A 26,382-nucleotide genomic window follows, 5' to 3' on the forward strand; every position below is an offset into this window, starting at 1 on the left:
TTATGAATACTTCAAAACTGTAACTAGTCTTGGGGGCTCGGGGGTGGGGGGGAATCTCTATTGCTTTTTAACTATGGAACAGTCTACATTTATTAACTCTCCAACACCTCAAACTTCAATTAAAATTAAAATTTTTAAATTTCAATATGATCCCTCTCTGTCCTTAAAATGTATTTAATTTCTAAACTCAAGCTTTTATTTTTATATAATCTATCTGTGAAAGCTACCTAAGCAATTGAAATATGTTGTGAAGGTAAAATGTGCCACAGAAATGAGAAACATTTACTATTTCTACACATTACTCATCCTTTAGTTTTGAGTTTACCTTTCATGGACTTAGTCTAACGGCTGCTCCCATTATCATTAGAGTTTCTCATATCAGGTTATACCTTTTCATGCCCTAATTTAGATCCCACATTTAAAATTTCTTATTCATCGTAGGCTAAGGTGTAACGGAAACTATGGCAAGTTATTTAATGCAGTGTGCTTACAAGCGTTAATACAACCTCAAAATTTGTTTTCGTTCCAAAAAATCAATTCGTTTCCCAAAATAATTTGAAATTCAAAAATGCCAAGGCTGTGGAGCACCTAATGCAAGCTGGAGTTAAAACCATATTTTGTAATCAAATCGTTGTTTTTTAAACTTTTGGTGCCTCTGCTGCTTTCTAGGCAGTCTCCATAGTAACAGAGAAACAAAACCGGAAGCCAGCAGTTGAAATGGACTCCTGCTGCTGATAGTGGTTCCGCTTCCATGGAAACAACAATGGAGTGATGGAATACTGGAAGGCTTTTTAAATGTAACCTTAAATATACATACTATGCCTCCTTCCTTACCAGCCCCTTAAAACTAGGTCACAAGCACTGCTGCTCAACAGCGGCAGCCAAGGATGAAAATCACCTCTTGCGCATTTTTACTGCTGGACACTTACTGAGGTTTGTGAGTACGAGGAAGAAAAGATTAATCTATAGATTTCTGGAATAATTTTAACTGATCAAAGTATTGATAAGTATGACTTGAAACAGATTTTAACTGATTAAAAATTTTAAGTAGACCCTAACCCTAATTTCTTAATCTTCCTGTTAAGACACAAACACAGCCCATAAGGATTATTTTTCCAGGAAAACCAAGTTATCTGAAATTCAACTTTTAATCCCATTATAGGTCATGCAGCTATTACCTCTTCAGTATTGTATCCAGGTAGACACTTACTAAATGCATTTCTTCTTCTTTTTTCTTTTTTTTTTTTTTTTTAGAGAAACAGTGCATGCAAGAGCGTAGAGGAGGAGCAGAGAGCGAGGGAGAGAGGGAATCTTAAGCAGGCTCCACACTCAGCACAGAGCCCAATGATGCAGGACTCCATCTCACGACTCTGAGATCATGACCTGAGCCGAGATCATGACCTGAGCCGAAATCAAGAGGGAGACAGACGCTTAACTGACTGAGCCACCCAGCAAATGCTTTTAAAAATGGATACATATTTTACATTCTACTTAAGGATAAACCAGTACCTTCAATAAGTTTCTCTACATTTCTATTAATTTCAGATACAGTAAGAATTTCCACTGGGCTCTGGCATCGAAAAGAGAAAACCTACTCCCCTTATTTACTACCCTTTATGTCAAAAAGTCCCACTGTGCCAAAAACATGTGTTACGTATACTGTGTCAACCTGGACTTCTTCACCTTACCAATTTCTGATCAGGAGAGAGGATGGGGATAGGGTGATTATAGAGTCTGATCTGTGAAAGAATCGGGCGTAGCTGAATAGAAATGAGGAGAAAGTCCAAAGTTGTTCTTGAAATTTTTAGAAACGCTGGACTGCCTGGCCTGCATTTCTCAGAGCACCAACTCTGACTTGCTACTAAGTTTTATAGAAGGCACAGTCTATACATAACGCAATCACAAAATTCTAATTTATTCAAGAAGCCATCACTACTTGGCATTCCTTTCATTACATCAAATTCTATTTACAAGAGATATGTTACCTTCCTGACACAGCTAAGAAATTAAGGCTCAGGGATGTGGAATGTCTTTCTGAGTTAAAAAGTTACCATGAGAGACTAAAACTGAAACCAGGTCTTATGATACCACACTTCAGGTGACTGAATTTGAAGTGGATTGTGCTACTGTTACTGAGTAGAACAAGAAAAATACAGAGCATGGGACAAGTACCAGTGAGTATGGGAACAAAGAGGACGAGAAAATAAGCATGAGGAGTTGAGACAGGAGCCTATCAGATAACACAGCAGAGGAGAATCAGACAGAAAGAGACTGGAAATGACAGACAAGGACACACGGAAATCAGAGCTACAAAGAGGTATACATTTCACACGGTGTGCAAGAGAATGGGCCTTTCTGAGAAAAAGCAGTCTCTCAAAACATCCTTGTTACCCAAGGATTTCTTTGGAAAACACGGGTCTTTTCTCCTTTACCCATAAAAAATAATAATAATAATAATAAAATAAAATAAAAAGACATTATTATTCATAGCACTAGTGAAAATCAGCTTCACAAACCAGAATAAAAAGTAGTTCTTCCAAGTCTGTTATTCTGCCCTTAGTCACCAGAAAGAATATAGCTAATGCCTCACTGGTTCAACAAAAGAAAATCAACGATGAAGGAAAAACCGGCCATGTTAGACTATTTGGAAGACAGTATGCCTACATCTGTATTTCAGGGATCCCTTAAAAATCTTAAGGGATTTTTAAGACTATTTGAACTATACTTGATTTTTGCCACACACACAGACTTTAATCCTCGTATAAGACCCTACTTTAGGCACATCTTATATTCTTCTCTCTGTTTCTCTACTCCAACAAACACTCTCCAGTAACCCCTACGCCACTATATTCTTGGTCAAACATGCCTGATTTTTACTCAGATTTATTACATTAGAAAGAACATTCAAATCATCCTGGCTTTAAGGGAATGAGTTTTTGTTTATTGGTGCCTCCCTTTTTTTTTCTTTTACTTTTTTCTTTTTTTTAATGTAACAACTTTAGTAGCAAAAAGAATACGATGGCCTTGGTGGTTATAGTTGCTTTTTTTTTTTTTTTTTAGTGCTGATTTATTATAGTTAATGGGTTTTTTTGTTCTTCTCAGGTATAGCCTACCATTTCTGACTTATGCTAAGTGTGCTGACAACAAAAGGCAACCTTGAGAAAAACAGTAATTTATGGTTCTACGTGTCTACCACAACTGGGGCCATCAGCCTTTCCACATATAACAAAACCGGGTCAGTCACGGAATCTGCTTCTCATTTGCATTCAACCAACTCCATATTAATGTCTTTTCAAAACCAAGTGTTATGTGACCCCAAAAGTCCAAAGAGTCACCAAAGAATAGTAAAAGCAAAAGTCATAATAATATTCATGTCCAGGCATTGCCTCAATTAGGACTCCTTTCAGTGTTGCTTAGTAGTTTTTCTATCAGTTAATACTGAATGAAAACTAACACATCATTAGATCATAGAGTGTTAAATGCCTACAGAGACAGTCTTCTACATTCAACTATTTCCTTCCTGTTCCCTAATCCATTTTTTGTTTTGCATTTTAAAGGGGAGTGCCCAAAAAACTGGTCAATCCCCTCAAAACAACATCACCTGGCCAGTCTCTTTATGACCATAAACTCTTGTCTAGATAGACAGATAGACAGACAGACAGATAGTCAATCCCTAAGTGTCCCTTATGCTGTTATCCATGGCTTCTAAAAGATTAAGATAAAAAATTTAAAAAGAGCTTGAGATACCCTGAAGGAAAAGGAATGAAGAATTAAAACTTAGGAGCTAAAATTTTGCCTTCTGAGATGGAATAAAAATAAGGGGAAATATGGAAATGAAACTCCACACAGACTAAGAATTGTTTATCTACTATACTAGTAAATACGAAAGTCCCCCAAGCCCCACAAAGGCTTTTGCTCATTTCTTTCACCGGCTCTAAGTGAGACATCTTAAGAAGTGGTAAATCCATGGAGGACTCCCAACAAACTTTTCTTGATATCATGACGTTGGATCACATATTTTCCTTTAAGATGATGTAAAGCAATCACAGAATTGCTGATTATAAGCAGTTAATTCTTCTGAATCCTAGAAGTTTCACAGACTCCTTAAATGCATCCCCACCTAAAAAAATTAAACTACTAGTGTATATCAGAATTAGACAGACTCCATTCCATTTCCAGATTTATTTAACATGAAGATATTTATCTCCACATTTAAACAATTCAGACTGGGCCAAGTGACACTCCCACAGTGTATCACATTTGAAGCCCATTTCAGGATAACAAAGAAACTCCTCCCCAACAAGTAAGAACATACATATTCCTGTCCCTCCTATCCTCTTCAGAAGGCAAAATGCCTACTAGTTACTGAGTATCTATGATGTTCCAGACACAGTTATCTCAATGTTTACAGTCATTTCAATGTTATCACAGAACATCACATATAGAAGACCCTCAATAATATTTTGTTAAATAAATGAATGGGAAAGCAAATGAATGAAGCAAATGAATGAATGAAGTATTTGCACCAATACTACCTGGTCTGATAACAATGCCTTCATGCTTAGAGATATTCTAATTACCTCTTTCTATAACTGAATGCCTTTCTCTAACTTAACTAGTTACAGTATATGTATTTCAGAAAATGTCATCTATAATTATTGTCTTCATCATCTATGCAGGTGAAATCATACAAAAGGAATATGGAGGAACATGGCGTAGAAGTGGCATGATTGGACTAAAGGACAATCTACTTTAATTTTATGAAAAATTGTCATGACAGCATCATTGAGAGAAACACAAGCACAGATACTCTACATAATTTTAAACCACTATGTAAAACAGAATGAAGTCTATGAACTTTTTATTGTTTGACAATTACAATTTGGGAAAATCTGTTTCTTAACAGTTTATAAAAGTACAAATGCCTGCATAACGACCTGGTTATTTTTCAAATGAAACACACTTTGAGACCACTAATGACAAAACAGTAATAAGCTCACGAGAAAAAGCAGATTTACATTTTCAAAACTTCCTATAAGAGAACAGATAAACTGAACTTCTGTGTAATTTACATAAGACTCAATATTTAACTATTATGATTAACTAAGCTGTAAGTTCAATAAAACTATGTAACTCAAGTAATCATGAAATAATGATCGACTGTTTCTCAAAGTGCCTAACTGCTAATACTGAAATAAATAAAATAAATGAACAAATGCCAATAGTTTTTCCACTTAGGATTTTTTAGTTTTCTTCAGATTCATAGATATCTGGGGTGCCTGGGTGGCTCAGTCAGTTAAGCCTCTGACTCTTGATTTCGGCTCAGGTCACGATCTCACAGTTCACGGGTTAGAGCCCTCCACCAGGCCCTGTGCTGACAGTAGGGAGCCTACTTGAGATTCTCTCTTTCCCTCTCTCTCTGACCCTCCCTTGCTTGCGCACACTCTCTTTCTCTCAAAATAAACTTTAAAAACATTGTTTTTAATTATAAAACGTAAAATACTCATAGATATCTATATTTCTTCTGACCAGAATTAGGCCTTTTCCAGTAATCACAGGAATTAAAATCAACCCTCTCATTTTAATGTTTTTAAACTGTGTTGCTAAAGATATAAAAATGTGAGAAGACTGATGACCGAGACCATCTAATAAAAAACCCTTCGAGAATCCTCATCTCTCTCTCTGCTTTTGCAATAGAGCAGCTGTGCCTCACACAGATTCACATGAATGAAAATATTTAGACGAGAAACCACCCACTTAGTTTATTTTCCATACGACTTTCCTGTAATTATTTTGTAAACTGTTCACACAACAATACATAAAAACATCTGCAAAAACAGGTAATTAATGTGTCAAGCCAAACTAATGCATTTTTTATGGTGTCCATGCTTCGTCAACTGTAATTATAACTCTTTTTTAAGCAAATGATGATGTGTTTGTTGCAATGTGCAAGTGGTTATTTTAGATGCTCTGTTTACCGTTCATACAATCTGAATATAAAACTCCACAGCTACTTTACCCTATATCAATGTTTTACCTAGCTTTTTGCAGAAGCAGGAGAGTGGTTCTCTTTTCCAAGCTATAATTTCCAGTAAACAGTTTTGTCATTAAAACATAAAACTCTCAACAGGAAAGTTGATACCAAAATACCCAACAATTCAAGAAACACATGACAGAAAATGATTCACCCAGACTTTCTTCCTGCAGTTGTTAACCTATGGGAATTATAGCACTTTATGGCCATCAGCTTGTAGGATACTAAGCCTCCTGTATATGAGAAGTTTAGAAGGTTTGCTATTGCTTTTAATGTATAATATCCATTCCATCTAGACCCACCAGACACATGTATCTGACATGAGACCGACAAATGAAGAACCAAATCCTGCCCAAAGTATATTGTTTTGTATCCATACGCTTTGGTTCTACTAAAGGGAAGGTCATGTTCATTATTATTATTATTATTATTATTACTACTACTACTACTACTATGTACTAACATCGCATACCAATCATCATCCTCAGACAGCCATTCCTTAAGGCCCAAGGTTTCTATTCTATAAAGTTCTGTTTCCAGAACCAATAAAATCTAAAATGAAGGAAGAAGCACAACCCTTTAATATTTTGGTAAGGTCCTTTTTCTTTTTAAAAAAGGCAATTTTTAGGGGTACCTGGTGGCTCAGTTGGTTGAGCGTCCGGCTTCAGCTCAGGTCATGATCTCACGGTCCACGAGTTCGAGCCCCACATCAGGCTCTGTGCTGACAGCTCAGAGCCTGGAGCCTGCTTCAGATTCTGTGTCTCCCTCTCTCTCTGCCCCTCCCCCCACTCACACTCTCTCCCTCTTAAAAACAAATAAACATTTTCAAAAAATTTTTAAAAAGCAATTTTGAAAACATCTATGATGATTACCTACAGTACAGAAAAACCCTCATAATAAAGAACTCTTAGAAAACAAAGGCTTATTTATTTTCACAACCAAATTTTTTAGAAGCAGTGCAGATTTCACCCTTCCAGGTCCCAAGCTTATGTAACTATTTTGATATAAATATTTCTAAACTGAACTACGCCATTCTTCCCTTGAATATTAGCTACTGTGATATGCTAAAAGTGCCTATCTATCCTCACCTTGTTCCCAATAAGAACATGAGGAAAGTATTACAGAAAATCAAATAATAGTTTCCCGGCTGCCAAGCTTTAGTTTCAGGCCAAACCTTTATTGTGGAGAATTGGGGTTGGGTCTGATCAAAACAGAACACAGCTCCAGTTCCAAGGATGGTGGAAGAGGAAAGACATGACTAAGACAAGGTAAGGGAATAGGACAGAAACTTATTTATTAAAGCCAGAAATCAAACTCAGGGTCAGATGAGCAATAAGTCTCAATACTGAGTTCCACTATTTATAATGATTGCTACAAATATAAAATGTAATAATAAACATAATTAATGCCATTTCATAAGGCTGAATTCTAAACATTGTCAAACCTTTGGGACAAATAGACGGATATTGGTGCAGAATATTGATATACCAGACAAGAGGCATTTAAACCTATTTGGTATTTTCAAAAGCTACCTTAATGCATACTGGCTGTTTACTACACATACTTTAGGATTCAACTTATTTATCACCTCCTGCAGAAGCCTTCCCTATAAGCCTTCTCCTTCTCCCTGGTCAAGTGCCCATTTATACTGATCTATAGAATCATTCTCATTCAAAAATATTTATAGACAATTTCCTAGGTAACTGGCACTGTGCTAGGAAATACACTGAATGATAAAATGCCTTGCCTTCAAGGACATTACAAGTAAATAAAGAGATATTCATTCGGTAAATAACCACACAAATAACTATTTCATTATAAATATGATAAGTACTTGAAGCAAAACAGTGTCCAATGACAACAAAGTTCAGGAAATCTCTTCTGGTATGAACAGAGGTGAAAAAACGTTCACTTGAGAAAATATTGAAACTGAGACCTGATGAACAAGGAGGAAATATCAGTTGAAAAAGCAGAGTAAAGCTCTCAAACAGAGCACAACTTTTGTGAAAATTTGAACATGGGAAGGGCCACAGTGCCTTCTAGGAAGTAAAAGAAGGTCACTGTGGCTAAAAAAAAAAAAATAAGTCACTAGGACTGATTCAATATGAGCCTGGAGAGAAAGGCAGAAACCGAATCATTCATAGCCTCATAAACCATAATATCTTTGGGTCTTATCCTCAAAGCAATGAGTTTAATGCAAGAAAGTGACATGATGAAGGTTCATTTTCAAAAGATCAGTTAGACTATTGGTACAAACAGAATGGTTTAGAATCAAGCAAGGATGACAACAAATCATCAAGTATATTTTAACAATAAAAACACAGAAACTGTAACAAAATCAAACAGAAATTCTGGGATTAAAAAGTACTCAACAGCACACTGAGATGACAGAAAAAAAGAATCAACAAATTTAAAGATAGATGAGTAAACATTATCAACTATGAATACATTAAATGATAAAAAAGGGAGGGGGGACCAGGCTAAGAAATCTGTAGATACCATCAAGAACACTAAAATATATATAATGTAGTCCAAGAAACAGAAAAAGGAGAGAAAAGGCAGAAAATTTAAGAAATAATATGTGAAAACTTTCCAAATTGATGAACATTGACATACATATCCAAGAAGACCATCAAATACCAAGAATAAAACAAACGCCAAGAAGGATAAACCCAAAGAGATCCACATCTAAACATATGATAGCCAAACTATCAAAAGCCAAAACAGAAAATCTTAAAAGAAGCAAAAGATAAGCTCATTTCTTCTCCAAACTGGTTTAAAGAATAAGTCCATTTAGACAATATAAGACTACACTATAGGACTTATATAAAAGTGCAACATATATGACAATACTAGCAAAAAGATATAGGAAGAGATCTATATTGAAGTAAAATTCCTATATATTACTAGAATTAAGGCAATGAAGTAGAATATTTTAAGTTTAAGTACTTATGACTATAATCTTCAGAAAAAAACACTATGAAAAATAAAAACTCAAAATGTTATAATCTACAAAAAAAAAAGAATAAATGGTACACTAGAAAAAATAATCTACTCACGACACAAGGCGGTAAAAAACAAAAAGGATAGGAGACATAAAAAAACAAACAGAGAGGCGCCCAGGTAGCTCAGTCAGTTAAGCACATGACTTCAGCTCAGGTCATGATCTCACAGCTCATGAGTTCAAATTCCATGTCAGGCTCTGTGCTGACAGCTCAGAGCCTGGAGCCTGCTTTGGAGTCTGTGTCTCTGTCTCTCTCTCTCTCTCTCTGCCCTTCCCCTTCCTGCTCACGTTCTGTCGCACGCTCTCAAAAATAAACATTTAAAAATTTTTTTAAAAACAAAGAATTAAAAAATTAATAATAAAATTAAAAAAAAACAAATAGCAAAATGGCAAGCATAAGTCTAACCACATTATTAAGTATGTTAAATGTATATGGATTAAAAATGCCAATGAAAAAGCAGAGATTATACGGCTAAATTTTTTTTAAAAAAAGATCCAATTGTATCCTGTTTACAGGAGACGTATTTTGATTCAAAAAAACAAACATATTAAAAGTAAATAACTTGGGGCGCCTGGGTGGCTCAGTCAGTTAAGCATCAGACTCGATTTCAGCTCAGGTCATGATCTCACAGATTCGTGAGTTAGAGCCCTGTGTTGGGCTCTGTGCTGGCAGTGTGGAGCCTGCCTGGGATTCTCAATCTCTTCCTCTCTCTCTCTCTCTCTCTCTGCCCCTCCCCTGATTTCACTGCCTCTGTCTCTCTCAAAATAAATAAAATTTTTTAAAAAAGAAAAAAAGTAAATAGTTTTAGTAATATCCAACAAAACAGATGTTAAGAAAAATGAATGTTACTAGAGACAAAAGCACTTTATAATGTTAAAAGTTAGTCAGAAGGATACAACCGTTATAAACATGCATGCATCTAATAAAAGTCCTAAAACAGATGAAGCAAAAACAGAAATAGAAGGAGAATTTCAAGTTGAATAAAAATACAAGCAACATAATCAAAATTTATGAGATGCAGCAAAAGCAGTGCTTAGAAGGACTTTATAGCTTTAAAGACCTATGTTGAAAAGATTGCAAATCAATAACCTAAGCTTTCACCTCTTAAGAGAAATAATTCTAAACAATGAAGAGTGAAATACACAAAAAGAAAGCAGGAGAAGCAGAAACTAATGAAATAGAAGATTAAAAAATAGAAGACAAACAAAATTAAAAGTTGGTTCTTTGAAAAGTTCTGATTGACATTTATCTAGACCAAAAAAACCAAACAAACCCAAAACAAAACAAAAACAAAAAGACACCACAATCAAAATAATGAACACATCCATCACTCTCAATTAACATTTTTTTTTAAGTAGGTTCCACGCCCAAGGTGGAACTTGAACTCAGGACCCCAAGATCAAGAGTCACATGTTCTACTGACTCAGCCAGCCAGGCACTCCTCATTTGACAATTCTTTGTTTTGCCTTCATTTTTTAAATACACTTTCATTGGGTACAGAACTCACTTGATAGGCTTTTTTTCTCTATGCATGTTAAAGGTGCTAATCAATAGTTTGCATTGTTTCTAACAGGAAACCTGACATCATTCTCATCTTTGTTCTTCTACACGTCTTTTGTTCTGCCTGCTTTTAATTTTCAGATTTTCTCCTTAATGCTGGTTTAGAGCGATTTGATTAAAATGTGCCCTAATGTAGGTTTTCATGTTTCTTATGCCTGGGGTATGTTGGGTCTCATGGACCTATGGAATATTTTCATCAAATTTGGAAAGCTTCCAGGCATTATTCATTCCAATAATATCCAGTCTCCCTCTTTCCCTCCCTTTTTAAGGGTTCCAATTACATGGAGAAAAGTTGTGCTATAGCTTACTGATGTTATAATAATTTTTGATTGATTTTTTTCATCTCCATTTCATTTTTGGTAGTATCTATTGCTATGTCTTCCAATTCATTAATCCTTTCTTCTGCAATATCTAATCTGACACTAATCTCATTTCTTGTATTTTTTATTTCCCATACTGTAGCATTCACCTCTAGAAGTTCAATTTGGGTCTTTTGTAAATCTTCCATTGCTCTACTTAACTCCATATAATGAACACATTTCCATTAAGTTTTAAAGTCCTCATCCTTCCTTCCCTTCTAATGTGTGTCAATTCTGAGTGGGTTCTGAATGATTATTTTCCTCACCACAAGTCAAATTTTTCCTGTTTCTTTGAATGAACGGTAAGTTCTTAAAAGATGCCAGACATTGTGTATTTACCTTATTAGGTGGTAGATACTTTCTTATTTCTACAAATATTATTGATTTTTTTCCTCACTACAGGTCAAATTTTTCCTATTTCTTTGAATAAACGGTAAGTTTTTAAAGATGCCAGATATTGTGGATTTACATTATTGTGTGGTAGATACTTTCTTATTCCTACAAATACTGTTAAGCTTTGTTCTGGAATACAGTTATGATTCTTGGAAGCAGTCTGATCCTTTTAGGTCTTGTTTCTAAGATTTGTTAGGGTGGGTCTGGAGCAAACTATTTCACACTAACGGGGTAAGACTCTTGAATATTCTACCCAATGCCCCATGAAAGAGATTTTCAAGATGACTTGTTAGGAAAAGACACTATTCCCAGCCCTGTGTGAGCACCCACAATGTTTCCCCTAATTCTTTCAATGGATCTTTCTCTGGCCCTGGGTAGTTTCTCCTGGCCAAGCACTGATCACTACTCTGTTAAGTATTACAAGGGATACTCTGCAAATCTCTGATAAAACACTAGACATCACACAATGACCCAATAAGGCCTTCCTGCTAACTCTGCCTTGGCCTTGCTGGATTCAGCCCCATCTCCTCAACTTAGAGGTTTTGACCCAATTCATCTGCCTTCCTTCTTCCTTAACTACAACCTAGAAACTCAAGACAGTAAGCTAGGCAATCATCAAAGCTCACCTTATCTGTTTTCTATCTCTCAGAAACCACTGTCCTTCACTGTCTAATATCCAGTGACTTGAAAACCACCGTTACATATACTTTGTTTGGTTTTTTAGTTGCTTCAATAAGAAGGGTGAATACTGCTTCTGTTACCTACCTTGGCCAGCAGTGGAAGTCCTAATTTGTTTGCTTGTTTTTTTGTTTTGTTTTTTATCCCCTTCACCTATTTCACTCATTCCCCCCACCCACTTTCCCTCTGGTAACCATCTGTTTGTCCTCTATATTAAAAGTCTGGGTTTTTAGTTTGTCTCCTTTTTTTTTTTTTTCTTTTTCATTTGTTTCATTTCTTAAATCCCACATATGAGTCAGTGGAAGTCTTAGTTTTAATGTGGCTACTGGAAATTTTTTTTAATTACATATATGTGTCACATTACATTTCTAGTATACAACTTTACATAGTCACTGAAATTACATAATGTTGAAATCACCTAAGAAAGTAGGGTAAGAAGGCTAAGCAAGTTGACAATGAAGTCTCAATAAACTTCTACTTATTTTTTTTTAAGTTTATTTATTTTGAGAGAGAGAGCAAGGGGGAATGGGGTAGAAAGAGAGGGAGACATAGGATCCAAAGCGGGCTCTGTGCCGACAGAAGACAGCCTGATGTGGGGCTTGAATTCACAAACCGTGAGATCATGACCTGAGCCAAAGTCAGACCCTTAACCGACTGAGCTACCAGGCGCCCCTAAACTTCAACATTTAAAGGTCAAGTGGGGAAGAAGGAGCTGGCAAAGTGGACTTAGAAAGGTTAACCTAAGAATTAGAGAACTAAGAAAAGTGTGGTATCATTGGAATAACAGAAGTTTTAGGAAAGCAGAGGTTGGATGAAATAGTCACTGAAGAGTTAACAAAAGAACATTAAGGGTAAGTAACATTATTGAGAGTCCAGTTAAGATTAATAACAATGAATTCATTTTGGTTATCTATCTGTCCAGAGTGTGTGGCTTCTTCTAATAGCACTCAGCTAGTTGCCCAGTTGTCTGCCTCTGTAAGCCAGAAACAAGGGAAACATGGATACTTGAAAGCAAATGGATAAATTAATCCAGGGCTGGGGTTTTGCCAGGTACGTATGATAAAAGATCAGAAGTAAGGAAGATTAAGGTACTACCGTAAGACTTTCTGATAAAAATGATCATGAAAACTAATAAGATAAATAGAGAAATGGAAGACAGCTGAGAGATACTAAAAAGAAAAATGGAGGAAAGTATAAAGTAATGGCACTTTTTAAATGGTTTATTTACCACTCTCTCCCCTTCGACAACTTATAAGCTGCTTGTCGATTTTAGTGAACATTAACAGTCATCCATTAAAGTTTTGTTGAATGGAACAGAATTGACCTGACTTTCTAGATCACACAAGACAAAGTCTACAGTCTATTTCCTATATTACTGGGTCACTTCATTTAAAGGGATTATTACCATGTCACATCTATGCCTCTCCTTAACATTCTTTCTCATTTTGCTTCTTGTTGCCTGGGCAAAACTGAGTCTTTCATTACTAGTTCAAGTCAGGGCATTGCCCCCTTCCCTGCAAACACCAAACCAATTAATAAAAAATTCAATTTGGAGTTCTTTGTTTCCAATTTCTGCTTTTATTTGTCCCAGGTACTCAAAGTCTTTGTTCTTTATTGTCCTACAGTGTACTTTTCTTTTGTAGGGTAATGGGCTATCACTGATCTGGACTCTATCAAGATTACTATTTTATAACATGACTGTACTTGTGTACCTTTTCACAAAAATAGGTATGTTTTCATTAGTCACAGAATAATTTAAAAACATCTAATACAGATGAAAAATCAATTTAATCACAAGTAGCTATGACTATTCTGTAATACAGAATGACTATTCTATAAGGATTGGTTAACTACCAAAAAGAAGACAGAGACTACTATACGATAATGTCCTACAAACAAAAGACAACAGCCATGTAATAGAAAGTACCATGAAACCCTCAAATAATTTTTGAATGTAGCAAGCATTTCCATTTCAAGGTACTATTTAAAATGATTAAATACGCAGGGTGACTTGGCCATAAAAAAAAGCTTCAACAAATCTCAAAAAAACTGAAGTTATTCAGACAAAGTTCTTTGAACACCATGGAATTAAGCTATAAATCAGTAACAAATAGATAACTAGGAAAGTCTCAATGCTGGGAAATTAAAGTGTATACTTATGATACACTTAGAAGTATATTACTGAGAAGTAATTCACAGGTGCAGCAGACAGACTAATGGGCCCCTAAAAATGGCCACGACCTAACCCAAGAACCTGTAAATATATTACTGAACTAGGCTAAAAGTGACTTTACAAATGTCATTAAGGTTAAGAATCTTGATGGGGCAATTATCCCGGATTATCAGGATAGGCCTAACCAAATCACGTGGGTCCTTAAAATCAGATAACCTTCTCTTGCTGAGGATCAGACTGAGATGTTCCCAGGAAAGAATGGTCAAAGGGATAGAACACTGCTGATTTAGAAGATGGAGGAAGGCATGCAGGCAGCCTCTAGAGGCTGGAAAAGGCAGAGTTAACATATTCTCCCCTAAAGTCTCTGGAAAGGAATACAGTGCTGCCCATACCTTGATTTTAACTCAGTAAGATTCATTTCGGATTTCTAACCTACAAAACCATAAAATAATGTATTATAAATCTGCGGTAATTTGTTACAGCAGCAATAGAAAACCATGGGACAACGAAAAAATCAAAACAAAATAAAAAATATTTTGAACTGATAATAATGAAGATATGACATATCTAAACTATGGAATGTGGCTAAAGCAGTACTTAGTGGGAAATTGATCATCTTAAACATATATAGAAAAAAAGGCCAAAACTCAGAGATGTAGGCTCCTAACTCAAAAAATAAAAGTCAGACCTAAAGTTAAGTAGGAGAGAAATAAATAGAAATCCATAAAATAGAAAACTAACATCCAATAGTATAAATAAATAAATATTCTAACATTAATAAAACTGATAAATCCTTAATGTGACTAAGAAAATATAATAAATCACCAATATCAGGAAAGATCCAACAGACATTAAAAAGATAAAAAGATACTATAAATAATTCTACAATCAATAAATTTGAGGGCAATGCCAAAAGCAAAGGCAACAAAAAGTAAAAATAAACAAGTGGGACATCAAACTAGGAAGCTTCTGCACAGTAAAGGAAACCATCAACAAAATGAAAAGGCAGCCTACCAAATGGGAGAAAAAATTTGCAAACCATGTATCTGATAAAGGATTAATATCCAAAATACTTAAGGTACTCATCCAACTCAATAACAAGAAAGAAAGAAAGAAAGAAAGAAAGAAAGAAAGAAAGAAAGAAAGAAAGAAAGAAAGAAAGAAAGAAAGAAAGAAAGAAAGAAAAGAAAAAAAGATTTAAAAAGAGCAGAGAATATGGACAGACATTTTTTTCCAAAGACATACAGATGGCCAACAGATAACATGAAAAGGTGCTCCAAATCGTTAATCATCAGAAGTATGCAAATCAAAACCACAATGAGAAATCACCTCACACCTGTTAGAATGGCTGTTCTCAAAAAGAGGAGAGATAAGAGGAGTTTGCAAAGATGCAGAGAACAGGAAACCCTTGTGCCCTGTTGGTGGGAATGTAAATTGGTACAGCTACTATGGAAAACAGTACGGAAGTTCCTCAAAAAATTAAAAATAGAACTACCATATGTTCCAGCAATTCCACTTTCAGGTATTTATCCAAAGAAAACAGAAACACTAAAAAAGGTATCTGCAACCCCCATGTTCACTGAAGCATTGTTTATAGTAGCAAAAACACACAAAGTGTCCATCAGTGGATAAATGGATAAAAAACATGTGGTACACACACACACATGCACACACACACACTCACTCACTCACTCACAGGAATATTATTCAGCCATAAAAAAAAAAAAGGGAATATTGCCGATTTCAACAACATGGATGAACCTTGAAGGCACTATACTGCATGAAATAAGTTATACAGAGAAAGATAAATACTGTATGATCTCATTTATATGTGCAATTTATATGTGCAAAAAAAAACAAAAGCTCATAGCTACAAAGAACAGACTTTTTGTGTGTTAACTAATTTAATATTTTATTATAAGAATTTTTATTATTTCCATTTTGCATGTGAGGAAACAGGCACAGCGATAGTGAATAATTTGCCTATGTTTTCACAGAACTCAGAATCATAATCTTCCTATTTTGATTAGGATTGCATTTAAGACAGTTTGTATTAGATGGGGTGCCTAGGTGGCTCAGTCAGTTAAGCGTCTGACTTTGGCTCAGGTCATGATCTCACTGTTTGTGGGTTCAAGCCCCACGTCGGGCTCTGTGCTCATAGCTCAGAGCCTGGAGCCTGCCTCAGATTCTCTCTCTTTCTCTCAAAAATAAATAAAAACATTAACAATTTTTTTAAAAGTTTGTATTAGAAAGGATCAACTTTTTTTTTTAACCATATCTTCCCACTATGACCAGAGATAATAAAACCTGCCTTATCAGCTTAATGGGAGGATTACCCAAGACAACTCGTGACACAGCCTCATAAGTGCCTTGACTATGATTATAGAGAATTGGCTCTTATTATTGACACTATTATTTCTTCAAATCTTTTTTTAATTAATTATTCATTGTTTAATATATATCCAAGTTAGTTAGCATATAGTGCAACAATGATTTCAGATGTAGATTCCTTAATGCCCCTTACCCATTTAGCCCACCCCACCTCCCACAACCCCTCCAGCAACCCTGTTTGTTCTCTATATTTAAGAGTCTCTTATGTTTTGTCCCCCTCCCTGATTTTATATTATTTTTGCTTCCCTTCCCTTATGGTCATCTGTTGTGTCTTAAAGTCCTCATATGAGTGAAGTCATGTGATATTTGTCTTTCTCTGAATGACTAATTTCAATTAGCATAATACCCTCTAGTTCCATCCGCGTGGTTGCAAATGGCAAGATTTCATTCTTTTTGATTGCCAAGTAATACATATATATATACACCACATCTTCTTTGTCCATTCATCCATCCATCAATGGACATTTGGGCTCTTTCCACACTTTGGCTATTGTTGATAGCGCTGCTATAAACATTGGGGTGCATGTGCCCCTTCAAAACAGCACACCTGTATCCCTTGGGTAAATACCTAGCAGTGCAACAGCTGGGTTGTAGGGTAGTTCTATTTTTAATTTTTTTGAGGAACCTAAATACTGTTTTCCAGAGTGGCTGCACCAGCTTGCATTGCCACCAACAATGCAAAAGAGATCTTCTTTCTCCACATCCTCGCCAACATCTGTTGTTGCCTGAGTTGTTAACGTTAGCCATTCTGACACGTGTGTGGTGGTAACTCACTGTGGTTTTGATTTGTATTTCCCTGATGATGAGTGATGTTGAGCATTTTTTCATGTGTCGGTGGGCCATGTGGATGTCTTCTTTGGAGAAGTGTCTATTCATGTCTTTTGCCCATTTCTTCACTGGACTATTCTTTTTTGGGGGGGTGTTGAGTTTGATAAAGTTCTTTAAAGATCTAGGATACTAACCCTTTATCTAATCTATCATTTGCAAATATATTCTCCCATTCCGTTGGTTGCCTTCCAGTTTTGCTGATAGTTTCCTTTGGTGTGCAGAAGTTTTTTATTTTGATGAGGTCCCAGTAGTTCATTTTTGCTTTTGTTTCCCTTGCCTCCAGAGACGTGTAGAGAAAGAAGTTGCTGAGGCTGAGATCAAAGAGGTTTTTGCCTGCTTTCTCCTCTAGGATTTTGATGGCTTCCTGTCTTATATTTAGGTCTTTCACCCATTTTTAGTTTATTTTTGTGTACAGTATAAGAAAGTGGTCCAGGTTCATTTTTCTGCATGTTGCTGTCCAGTTTTCCCAGCACGATTTGCTGGAGAGACTGTCTTTATTCCATTGGATATTCTTTCCTGCTTTGTCAAAGATTAGTTGGCCATATGTTTGTGGGTCCATTTCTGGGTTCTCTATTCTGTTCCACTGATTTGAGTGTCTGTTTTTGTGCCAAGAGAACAGATTTCTGGTTGCCAGAGGCAGGGGGATGGCAGGTAGGCAAAATGGATGAAAAGGGGTCAAAAAGTACAAACTACTTATAAACTACATAAGTCCCGTGAGGTAATGTACAGCATGGTGACTATAGTTAACAATACTGTATCATGTATTTAAAAGTTGCAAAGAGAATGCATCTTTTTTTTTTAATGTTTATTTATTTTTGTGAGAGAGACAGAGCACAAGTAGGGGAGGGGCAGAGAGACAAAGACACAGAATCCGAAGCAGGCTCCAGGCTCCCAGCTGTCAGCACAAAGCCTGATGTGGGGCTGGAACCCCCGAACCATGAGATCATAACCTGAGCCAAAGTTGAACACCCAACTGAGCTACCCAGGTACCCCAAGAGAATATAGCTTAAAAGCTCTCATCACAAAGAAAAAAATTTGTAACTATGTGGTGATGGATATTAGCAAGACTTACTGTGATCATTTGCAATATATAAATGTATCAAATCATTATGTTATATACCTAAAACTAATACGATGTTATATGCTAATTAGATCTCAATAAGAAAAATAAAGCAAAGGAGTAGAGAAAAAAAATCAATTAATTTGACCATTTGTATAAAACAAATTCTTTGAAAAATACAATTCCCCAGTAAGTTGATAAAAGAAGAAATATATACAATTTTAACAGTTGGATATCTATTAAAGAAATTAAATCTGCTTAAAATCCTTTCCTTAGAATTGTTCTTCAATTTGTAAAGTATGGGGGTGCCTGGCTGGCTCAGTCAGAACACCATAAGACTCTTAATTTCAGGAGTCATGAAATTCAATGTGTTCAATCCCCACACTGGGTGCAGAAATTACTTAAATAAATAAAAACCTAAAAAAAATTTTTTTAAGTATGAGACTTCATTGTGGATATGTAAAAGAATATCTTTATTTTCTGAAACCATCTATTATATAAGGGTCAAAACTATGATGCCTATAATTTACTTTTAATTCAATAAATATATCTGTAACACATATATATATATATTTGCATGTATACGTATGTATAGATACAGAAAATAACTGAAAAATGAACACACCACTTACACACACACCCCACATAAGTCTTTTTTTTTAATTATTATTTTTTAATGTTTATTTATTTTTGAGAGAGACAGAGACAGAGACAGAATGCGAGTGGGTTAGGGGCAGACAGAGAGGGAGACACAGAATCTGAAGCAGGCTCCAGACTCCGAGCTGTCAGCATCGGAGCCTGACGCAGGGCTGGAACTCATGAGCTGTGAGATCATGACCTGAGCCGAAGTCGGACACTCAACCTACTGAGCCACCCAGGCGCCCCAAGTCTTGAATAAACAATAGCAACCAAGCCCAGTGATATTAAAAAAAAAAAAAAAAAAAAGGATACATTGCAACTAAGTAGGTTTATTTTAGGAATGCAAAGGTTACATTCAAAATAACAATTAGGGTAGAAACCTCAAGTCTGGAGGATAATGACAGCCACCCAATTTCAAATCTCCTCCACATAATCTCTCAAAACCAAAAAAACAAACAAATGAAAAAAATGAAGAAGCAAATAAAACCACACAAGATCCACACCTTAAGCATTACTAAGAAAAAAGAATAACCGCCCCCAAAAAAAAACAAAAAAAAAACCTGAGAGTACCATGACCTTCAGATTATCTGTAAATAGGGAAAGAAACCAAATTACAACAGAGCTCCGAGGACCCCACTATTGCAGGCCCATGAATGTGTAAACCGGAGGAGAAAGAGCTTAAGAGATCCCTTAAAAAAGTATACGGGGGTACACAGGACTTAAACCAAAGAACAGGAGAGAAACAAAACAAAACATAAATATCCCCAGAAAGAGAAAATCCACTTAAATGTCAAAATACGAAACAGAGATTGGGACTTGGTAGCTGAAAACATAGGCTATAAAGAAAGACTTGAATGAAAGTCAGTGGAACCAAAAGTGAGAACCTCGGTAAAGCTTTTCTTCCGGGGAAGAATCAGACATATAGAAAAGGGCGTGGGTGGGGTAGCAGTAAAGGGAAGCAGGGAATAACGGAAAGAAGAGGAGAGAGATAAGGAGCCTATAAAACAAAAGAGAAACATAGCTACTCCCCCATCCGCATCCATGAAAGAAATTGCACAGAAGAGGACATCAACTGGAACCATGACCCTCACAAGATATAACAATGGAAAAGGTAGACTTGATGCAATCAATGCTGTTAAGAGATCAAGGCAGCTATCACCTCTGGAGAAGTAGTAGCTGGAAAGGAACATGAGGAGGCTTCAAGAGTGCTGGTCAAGTTCTACTTGTTGATCCAGGAACCAGTTACACAGGTGTATTCCATGTGTGAAAATATATCAAGCTACGTACTTACAAAATGTACTTTTCTATATATTCAATTAGAAGTAAAACAACATCAACAAAAAGATATTGTTTGTTCCCTACAGAATCTAAGTGTGAGAAACATATATGAGAAAACATATAAACAACATATATTTTTTTAATAGACTGGGGAAGAAAGCATATTTGTGTCAGTGTGGGGTCAGGAAGGGAAGTAGAGGATGACATTTTAATTAGTTTTGTTTCTGCCTCAAAACTCCTCATTTTGGTTTACTCTGCTCACATTCTATGGCTATGCTGTTTAGTTTGTATGGTTCATCAGGGATAGCTCTGCCCATCTTTTCGGGATAAGTAAACCAGCCTATACCTAATTAGGTTATTTCCCAGATAGAAAAATGAGGTGAAGGCATGTGACCTATGTTTTTGATTTGAGCTATAGGGAAAACACCCTCTTCCTCTAGGACTCATTTTACAGAGGAAAAAGCCTCTGTAAACCTAGAGCAGCTTAGGGGTTATCTTTCACACCACCTGGAGATAAAAGCAAATAAGAGAAAGGGTTTGAGAGTACAGGGCCATGTACAAAGATAAGCAAACAGACATAGAGACCAGGTGATACTCCTTGAACACCTGAATCTAGAGATACGGAAGCACTCATTCATGTGGGCTAAAACACTTTTGTGAGTTTCTATGTGAGCGTCTTTGCATTGGTTTTGTTTCCTGTAACTGAAAGAGTCCAGAATAACACAAAATTTGAAAGAAGGACTGATCTAAATACAGGATAATTTAAAAAAACAACTCTCTTTTCATTTGTGACCATCCAACCAGAGAATCAGAAGTCTTCTCTTCGTTCATTCTGGCTGCAAGAAGAGAACACCAGGGACTAGGAGCTTATAAACAGAAATTCATTTCTCACAGCTCCAGAGGCTCAAAGTCCAAGAGCAAGACTCCAACAGATCTGGTACCTGGTGAGAAGTGGGTTCCTCACTCATTGATGGCTGTCTTCTATATCCTCACATGGTAAAACAAGCAAAGGGGCTCTCCAAGGTCTCTAATGGGCACTAATCCCATCATGAGGGCACAGTTATCATGGCCTAATCATCTCTCAAAGGCCCCACCTCCAAATACCTTCACACTGAGGATTAGGGTTACAAACACTTCCTAGACAACTAAAGAAAGGAAAAATGAAAACAGTAGGGGCACCTGGGTGGCTCAGTTACTTAAGCATCCAACTTCGGCTCAGGTCATGATCTCACGGTTCGTAGGTTCAAGCAACGCATCGGGCTGTGTGCTGACAGCTTGGAGCCTGGAGCCTGCTTTGGATTCTGTGTCTCCCTCGCTCTCTGCTCCTCCCCCACTCACTCTGTCTCTGTCTCTCTCTCTCTCTCTCTCTCTCTCTCTCTCTCTCTCTCTCTCCTCTCTCTCTCTCTCAAATAAACATTAAAAAAAATTTTAAAAAGGAAGAAAACAGTAATGATGGGTGATTACAACAGGAAAACAGAATAGGTGGTATATATAAATAGTTTCAAATCTCTATTTTTAAAATCATAGTTTTCCTGTTTTAAAATGTTTTCTTCTAGCCTGTTTTGAAAAGGTTAAGATGTAAAAATGTCTTGAGATGCCTGGGTGGCTCAGTTGGGCATCCAACTTCGGCTCAGGTCATGATCTCAGGGTCCGTGACTTTGAGCCCTGCATTGGGCTCTGTGCTGACAGCTCAGAGCCTGGAGCCTGCTTCAGATTCTGTCTGTCTGTCTGTCTGTCTGTCTCTCTCTCTCTCTCTCTCTCTCTCCCTGTCTCTCTCTGCCCCTCCCCCACTCATGCCCTGTCTCTCAAAAATGAATAAATGTTAAAAAAAAAAACATTAAAAGAAAAAAATATAAAAATATCTCAGCTAAGGTAATTTATTGAATTGTAGTGTTTTATTTTTTTTTTAAGTTTTAAATTTATTTTGAGAGAGAGACAGAGTAGACGAGCAGGGGAGGAGCAGAGAGAGAGGAAAAGAGAATCCCAAGCAGGCTGTGCACTGCAGAGCCCAATGCAGGGCTCAAATTCATGAACCACAAGATCATGACCTAAGCTGAAACCAAGAGTCAGATGCTTAACTGACTGAGCCACCCAAGTGCCCCTATAATATTTTATTTTGAAACAGAAAAGGCAGTAGAAAACTTTCCCAAAATATTCTGAATTTGCTTACTACTGCTCTTTGAAAAGATTGCGATTTACAGATTAAGATAGAAAATTAGGTTCATACTTCAATGAGCAGCCCTTCTATTCCAACTATTACAACGATGAACATCAAGAGATACTGAAAGGCATAATTAGGTTTAAATATAAGATAAAAATCTTTGTGGCAAGTGGAATTTATTCCAGGAATGCAAAGGTGGTTCAATGTAAAGAAAATCAATGTAGGGTGAGCCTGGGTGGCTCAGTCAGTTGGGCAACCTACTTCAGCTCAGGTCATGATCTCATGGTTCAAGAGTTCGAGCCCTGCACTGGGCTCACTGCTGTCAGCGTGGAGCCTGCTTCAGATCTTCTGTCCCCCTCTCAGATCCTCTGTCCCCCGCTCTCTCTGCTGCTATCTCATTTGCTCTCTCCCTCTCTCAAAAATAAACAATTAAAAAAATCAATGTAATATACCACATTAACAGAATGAAGGAGAGAAAAAAACACATGATCATTTCAACTGAAGCAGAAAAAGCATCTGACAGAATTTACCATCCTTTCATAATAAAACCATTCAGAAAACCAGGAACAGAAAGGAACTTCTTCAACATGACACAGGGCATCTATGAAAAACTAATAACTAACATCATATCATACTCAGTGATAAAAGACAAAAAGCTTTTTCCCTAAGATCCAGAACAAGACAAGGATGTCCACTTTCCCAATGTTACTGAACATTTCACTGGAAGCCCTATCTAGAGCATTAGGCAAGAAGAGATGAAAAGGCATCCAAACTGAAAAAGGACAAGTAAAACTACATCTGTGCACAGATAACATAATCCTACAGAACTCCGAAGAATCCACCAAAAACACTACTAGAGCTAATAAACGAATTCAGCAAGTTGCCACCACATACAAGATAAAAACACAAAAATCAGTTGCATTTATACACCAAGAATGAACAATCCAAAAAGAAAATTAATGAAACAACTCCAATTACAATAGTATTCAAACAAATAAATAACTAGGAACAGATTTAACCAAGGAGGTAAAAGGCATACACAGAAAATTACAAAACATTGCTGGAAGCAAATAAAGAATATCTGAAAAGGAGCACCTAGGTGGCTCAGTCAGTTAAGCGTCTGACTTCAGCTCAGGTCATGATCTCACAGTCTATGAGCTCAGGCCCTACATCGGGCTCTGTGCTGACAGCTCAGAGCCTGGAGCCTACTTTGGATTCTGTGTCTCCCTGTCTTTTTCTGCCCCTCCACCACTCATGCTCTTTCTCTCAAAAATAAACATTAAAAAAATTATTTAAAAAATAGTATCTGAAAAAATGGAAATACCTCCTGTGTTCATGGGTTAGAAAACTTATTTTTGAGATGGCAATTCTACCCAAATTTATTTACAGATTTAATGTAATCCCTATCAAAATTCCTAAGGAGCGCCTGGGTGGCTCAGTCGGTTAAGCGTCCGACTTCAGCTCAGGTCACAATCTCGCGGTCCGTGAGTTCGAGCCCCACGTCGGGCTCCGGGCTGATGACTCAGAGCCTGGAGCCTGCTTCCAATTCTGTGTCTCCCTCTCTCTCTGCCCCTCCCCGTTCATGCTCCGTCTCTCTCTGTCTCAAAAATAAATAAACGTTAAAAAAAAAAAATTCCTAAGCCTTTTTTGCAAAAACAGAAAAGCTGATTTTCTTAAAAATAAAAGAGAGAGAGAGAAAGAAATATTAAAAAGTAAATAAAATGTCAATTACAGCTCATTTTTTTAAAAGGTCATTTTCAAATTTATATAGACTTGTCAGGGGACCCAAACAATCAAAATAATATTGAAAAAGAACAAAATTCTCAAAGAAGATCATAAATCAAAACAGTTACGAGCACATGCATTAGAAAACAATATGATTACAACACCATTCCCTATTAAAAATTTAGCTTTCGAAGTTGTTAGCCTTACACTATACCATATCTTATACTATACCATATTTTGTAGTGAACTAGGCAATCCCTAAAGGTAATTGTCTAAAGGGCTAGACAATATTTTCACAGTATCTTCAGAGTTAACAAACATAATAAACAAGTCTAATCATTTTTTTGAGAGAGAAAGAGGAGAGTGTGCATGCAAGCAGTAAAGGGAAAGAGAGAGCATCTTAAGCAGGCTCCATGTGGAGCCCAGTGTGGAGCCCTACACAAGCTCAATCTCAGGACCCTGAGGATCACGACCTCCGCTGAAATCAAGAGTCAGACGTTTAACCAACTGAGCCACCCAGGTGCCCCTATTTTTAAAGTTATACATTTTCATTTCTGAAATTCAGCAATAAGCAATCAAGTGACTTGCTTCCCTTTATCAGACATTAACTTACTACTACCTTTCTTATATATCCACCCATTCCAAAATTTTTCAATGTTTGTTTATTTTTGAGAGACAAGAGAGACAGCATAAATGAGGGAAGGGCAGAAAGAGAAGGAGACACAGAATCTGAAGCAAGCTGTAGGCTCTGAGTTGCCAGCATAGAGCCTGACACGGGGCTTGCACTCCTGACATATGAGATCATGACCTGAGCCGAAGTTGGATGCTTAACTGACTGAGCCATCCAGGCACCCCTGTCCATTCATTCTAAATCAAACAAGTTTATACTTTGGGTTTCTTAATATTTGAATAACTGTTATTCAAAGGAAAATCAACGGCCCAAATTGCCTTTTACAGTACTCCAGTATATATCATTATGGATGCATGGAGACTAATCACCTTCATAGGGCCTAGACACGTTCTAGAACCAACCCTACAATTCTAAACTAGTGACTCAAAGGAAACCTAGAAATATACATGGCTTTGCGGTCTCCCAAGGAATTCTACTCCTCATTATGGAAAGGGGAAAAAGAATAGTCAAGACCCCAGAAGAGACCCAGAAAGATGTAGTATTCCAGCACACTGGTCACAGTTTTTTAAATAGGTCTGGATATCTCTGAGAGTCTAGCACACATGTACCCAGGGCCAGGGTAAACTAAGAAAAGTGGCTTTGTATCACTTAGTGTACCATTTACTAGGATGAGAATTGCAGAAGACTGTTTGCACCTCTTAGCTGAGTGGTAACATCAGTAATCGTCTCATTAGTCTCATTAATAGTCTCAAATCATCCAGGAATGTTTTTCAATGTGAGATTTACAATGCATATAGAAGATTTAAATAGAAACAAAGAGAAGAGAATTTATTTTGAAGACCCATCATTTAGTTCTATATTTTTATTAAAAGACTATTTTATATTCACTATCACAATACCTAGTACATAATACTAATAAAAGCTTGTTGAATGCTCAATGGAAAGATAGATGGCTGAATGAGCAAACAAATGGGTAGAAGGAAAAAACAATGAGTATCAAAATAAAGTTTAAAAAGATTTGATACTCTTGGGGTGCTTGGGTGGCTCGGTCAGTCGAGCACCCGACTCGTGGTTTCAGCTCAGGTCATGATCTCATGGTTCGTGAGTTCAAGCCCAGCATCAGGTTCTGGGTTGACAGCACAAAGCCAGCTTGGGATTCTCTCTCCCTCCTGCTCCCACTCTCTCTCTCTCAAAATAAACAAACTTAAAGAAAAAAAAAAAAAAGAGTTGTTGCTTCTCCATTTTAAAAAGCTACTCTAATTAGGGGAGAAATGTATGAGAAGTAACATGGCACAGTGGAAAAGAAGACAAGATTTAAGCTCAGAAAGACCTAAATATTTACATCTTAGCTGAAACTCAGTGACTTGCATTGTTGAGCAAATTGCCTACTTTATGTAAGCATAGTTTTCCCCACCTATAAAATGGGGATTACAGTATCTACCTTACAAACACAATAAACCAGCAATT

At 36.6% G+C, this 26,382-nt stretch overlaps 1 protein-coding gene and 1 long non-coding RNA gene across 19 annotated transcripts in view; one reads left to right on the forward strand and one right to left on the reverse strand.

Annotated features, from left to right (window-relative positions):
- The window catches only part of RPS6KC1 (ribosomal protein S6 kinase C1), a 347,664-nt gene that overhangs the window by 260,445 nt on the left and 60,837 nt on the right, over positions 1–26,382 (reverse strand). The gene's annotated exons all lie outside the window — the stretch shown is intronic.
- LOC102899479 lies at positions 790–5,222 on the forward strand. 3 transcript variants are annotated; one of them, XR_442245.4, is made up of 4 exons: positions 790–933; positions 2,099–2,317; positions 3,103–3,235; positions 4,680–5,222. It is a non-coding gene; the product is annotated as an uncharacterized LOC102899479 (long non-coding RNA). The 3 variants fall into 3 exon arrangements; XR_006591827.1 differs by lacking the exon at positions 790–933 and adding an exon at positions 1,362–1,550; XR_006591826.1 differs by lacking the exon at positions 790–933 and having other exon boundaries at positions 1,563–2,317.

The sequence above is a fragment of the Felis catus genome, chromosome F1 (genome assembly GCF_018350175.1).
Source record: "Felis catus isolate Fca126 chromosome F1, F.catus_Fca126_mat1.0, whole genome shotgun sequence".
Lineage (NCBI taxonomy): Eukaryota > Metazoa > Chordata > Mammalia > Carnivora > Felidae > Felis > Felis catus.